The following is a 4,896-nucleotide window of genomic DNA, read 5'->3' as shown; positions in this document are numbered from 1 at the left end:
CTGTAAACTTTTCTAGTGTTTTAGTGTACTTTAGTTATTTCAACTGTCTAGAACACATATTAATACCAGTATTTTCTCATAGAACATTTATTTTTCTATTTTCAGTTCCATGTCCATAATCTTCTCTTTCCACATCAGCCAGATATTATATAAGATGTCTCCCAGTGACCATTAACGGGAACCACCACAAAGAATGTTGATAGATCAACACAAACCAGTCACCATGATGAAAAATACAACTCAAAGTGCAAGTACCCCCAACAGTGATTCAACACATTTGTGGAACAAAGTGATGGCCATCAGCCAGCTCTGGATGCCTAAGGAGTTGAAGTAATATTACCCTTTCAAACCACATTTTCTCTTTTTTGTTGTTGTTGAGGAAGATTCGCTCTGAGCTAACATCTAAACCAATCTTCCTCTATTTTGTATGTGGGTCGCTGCCACAGCATGGCTGCCAACAAGTGATGTAGGTCTGCGCCCATGATCCAAACCCACGAACCTGGGCTGCTGGAGTGTAGCACACCAAACTTAACCACTATGCCACAGGGCCAGCCCCAAGCCACAATTTCCTTATGTCAAGTAGGATAAGGATAGCTGCCCTGCTTTCTCAAACAGTGGTTTTAGAGTCAAATGGAATGAAGTAGGTAGAAGAACTTCATGCACACAGAAGCATTGACCATGGAAATGTATAGGTAGATCTATCTTTCTAGAAATAGGTTGCACATTATCATATCAACTAAGCAGTGGTCTGATTCTATAAAATATCTATTTTGGTGCAACATTTTTTTTACACTAATTCAAGATTTCCTAAAATTTGTTCCATGGAATGTTAATAGATATTAAGCAAATAACAACAATGAAACCCCTTCCAAATTTTTTTGATTAAATAGTCTGAAAAAATGCTTGATTAAGCAAAGTTAAACTGACTTCTTTCCCACAGAACTTCATAATGCCTTCAATATGCTAATGTGCAATACTCCATGGGCACTTTATAATGTAGTGATCTCTAAGCTTATTTGACTATAAAACCATTTTCCTATAGACCATCTCTTGGCAATAACGCCCAGTGAGTATCATTAGGAAATAGAGCACTAATAACATTTTTTTTCTGGTACAACTTGCTGAATGAAGCAAAACCTATTCAGCACATGCCTCAGAGCTGCAATTCCAGACAGACACATAGGAAGACACCAGAGTAGGTAATACTGAATCCAGCTGGGTTATCACTTTTCTAATAAAAATAACAATAAAATAATAAGACTTCTGGGTGGCAGATATTTTAGACACAAGACATTTTTTTTGCTTCTCTGGCTTTAAAGTAAAACCATAGCTAAGTGGGTGTCATTTGGCCTGGATTCTCTCCCCCACATCACCAGAGCTGCTCTCCCTTCTCACTCCCTCCACCCGTATTCTAATATTCTGTGTTCTAACTATTTCCTTCTCATTTCTATTAAAAAGTTAAGGTCCTAAACTTTCTGGGACACCTTTGGAGGTCCTAGTGAAAGACAACGTATCATAGTAAATAAGAACTTACTCGGCAGCCTGACTGTCTGGATTCAAGTCCCATGTTCAGCATCCACAACTGATTAGCCAGGTGACCTTGGGCAAGTTACTTCATTTTCCCTGGCCTCAGTCTCCTCCAGTATAGAGTAAATATAATCATATAGGTATCCTATTTAAATTTAGGAACGGAATAAATTTGAATAAATCCCTTGCTATCCAAAATCCCACTACCTGCTGTCGGCAAATCAAAAACCGTATTGATTTGGATAGTATGATATCCCTCGTCATCCAACTTTGCGATCCAGACTCAATAACTAACTAGATCTGATAGGGAGAGATGTCTGTGGTACCTACATCACAGAGCCGTCATGAGAGTTAAATTATTTAATATCTGTAGAGCACTTAAGAGAGTGGCTTTCACATAGGGAGCACTTGCTATTCCTATTATTCCAGCTAATATGACATAATATTCCATAAAGAGTATTAATGAGAGACCTCTTCTAGGCAATTTATTTTTATTTGACAAAGGCTCTTGGCACTTTAATCCAAAGTTTTATCAAAGTACTGACCCTCAAATGTTATTTATATATTCATTTATTTGTTTTTACCAGAGGATCTTTTTAGGAAGGAAAAAGAACATGGGGATATGAACCAGGAGACCTCATTTCTAGTCCCGCCTCTACAAAGTACTAATCATAACTCTTCAGGCAGGGCTGTAACCTCTGAAGCTTCAGTTTCCTCTTTGGAAAAGTGGAACAAATACCCACCCTTCTTATCTCACGGGGTCAACAGAGAAAATGAATATAAAAGTATTCTGCAAATGGTAACGTGTGCCTTAGAGGAGCTTGTCACTCCACTTAGGTCACTGCCGACTTGGTTTGTGGGATAGAACCTCAGAATTACAGTCCTAATCCTAAAACCCATATGAAATTCAGAATCATAAACAAATATTTTTTGCAGAGGAAATCAGAGCATCCCTCACACTGATTAGCAGACTGGTGGATGTACAACAGAACATTTTGGAAACAGTATTCACTCAAGCAGCAAACACTTATTGAGCACCTACGAGGTACCAGGAGCTGTCCTTGGGGCACCCCTGGTTGAATCATGGAGCATGTGATTCATTACCTACAGAATCAGACATTAATGTAAGTTCTTCCTCTCACCTACCATATTGCTGATCCTTATCAAGTCACTTATATTATTTGCTCAAACTTCCTTCTCTGTAAAAATGGCCCCCCACTTCATGTTCATGAGAATAGGACTGTTCATAAGATCATGTTACTAAAGTTTTTGCATTTCCTCAAAAGGAAAGTGTAACTGAAATCCAGTCTACTTATCAGTAAAGTGTTAGAGGGCTGATTCCAACTTCACTCATTTTCTTTCCTTTGAAATTTAATAAACTTTATCTAAAAGGTCATGAGTCCTTCCTGAATAGCAGCACCAAAGGTATTTGTATAGCATTTAATATTTAGCCAACCCTTTACAATCTTACTGTTTATTTTCCTTCTAGCCACCCAAAGTAGTTCATTACTATGATACTCTTTCTAGAAATGGAGAAGCTGAGGCCCCAGGGTATACACAATTCATTAAGTGTAACCACCAATGGTTATCCTTACTCTGTTAGTCAAGTAAGAAGTAAACCATCAAGTTGAATAACATTCTTAGCTTCTTTTTTATTTTATCCCCTAAGTATAATTGACCCTGCAAAGATTTAATCCCAGCTGGAAAAAAAAAAAAGGCTCAGATAGAATATGAATCCAGTGACAGACATTAAAAAAACATTACTGTTATTTAATATGAAAGAAATTCTTCTTTCTCTCTCTCTTCAATGTCCTTTTCTCCTTATTCCAATTATCTGCTAAATTACCCATAAAATACGCTATTAGCTTATCTCATACCAATATGAAATTGCAAAATAGAAAAAAAAAGGGCAACTAAAAACCTTAGTTCTCCCAAATGGGAAAGGTCACTAAGAGTGAGTGACAACTCCACAGCCTCTCCTGTGTAAATTCTCTAATTCAAAAGCAATTTGTTTTTCTGAAGAAAGATCATAAACCCCTGGCTGTCTGAGGACACTTCAAGGTCATGGTCCCTGATGTCAGCTGGGCCCTTACTGTCTGACAGGTCTCTTATACACCCTTATTGAGCCTCATCTTGATCACAACTACTGCTTCAAATATTTTTCCTCTCTAATTCCCAACTTCACTCAAGCAGACAAACCATCTCCCAAGTGCAGAAAACACTAAAACCAACTACATGCACACAGCAACTCCATCAGCTTCCCTCCCGCCTCCCCAAATTTCGGCTGCTGCTGAAGAAAAGATATCCCACTTTCTTGTCAAGGAAAATTCTTCCACCAAAGTTCCTCCATTGTTTCACTATGGCTCCTGGTCTTTCTTCAATTCCTCCAGCCCTTTGGGATCCTTTTCCTGTTTTCTCTAACAAGCTCAGATGGGCTCAGTTCTAAAGTAAACTTTCATCAGCCCTGCTCCTCTCTCAAATTCCCATCCACTCTCTTGCCACCAGTTTCTTGAGTTAATCAATATTTTGTCTTCTACAAATTACTCTCTACCCAATCACATCTTAAAATTCTAAAAACTGGCTTTTGCTCTCAATCATCTACTTTCATGTCTTACAACAGGACACATTTATTCATTCAGGAAATACTTTTGGAGCATGCACTATGCTTGGTGCGTGGAATACCATGGTGACTTGGCCCTCACAATCTAGTAGGGGAGACAGCTAAGAAACAGGTAAAATAATAAAAAATACTTGCAAATAATGAGGTATGATAGGAAGGAAATGAAAAAGTAGGGTGACAGATGACAGCAAGGGAATCCTACCTACTTGGGGAGAGTGGTCAGGGAGGTTTCTCTGAAATGGTGACCCAAAAAAGCCAATTGTTCTAAGAATGAAAGGTGACCCTTTAGAATAGAGCAATCAGTTCTACAAAGACTTGAGGAAAGAAAGAGATTGGAGCCTTTGAGGAATGATCCAGTTCATTTCAGCAGGCAGGGCATAAAGTGAGGAACCAGGGACTCTGAAAATACACCTCCTGGATTCAGTAGCCCACCGTGTGAGACACACAAAGCGCGAGTCATTCTGAATGAGATGCGGGGCTGCCTACTTTTTCTCTCCCGCCACAGGATCCCTCACAGATTTTGCAGAGTATCTTAGGCACCTTTGATTTTCATATACTAGGCTTTGAAATACACATGCACACGCTTCGCAGCGTAAACCATAAATTTCACCAATTTTTTTCTAGTTTACTTTTTGTGTTTTGTCCTCCCTCAATTATGTGCTCCTTTATGCAAACTCTGGACTAAATTTTATTTGATAAAAGCTGTACCACTACAAAAAATTTATTTTTTTACAAACTCCAGCATGCAT

Source organism: Equus caballus, chromosome 4 (assembly GCF_041296265.1).
Source record: "Equus caballus isolate H_3958 breed thoroughbred chromosome 4, TB-T2T, whole genome shotgun sequence".
Lineage (NCBI taxonomy): Eukaryota > Metazoa > Chordata > Mammalia > Perissodactyla > Equidae > Equus > Equus caballus.
The sequence above is the reverse complement of the archived record's forward strand: the minus strand, read 5'-3'. Positions refer to the sequence as shown.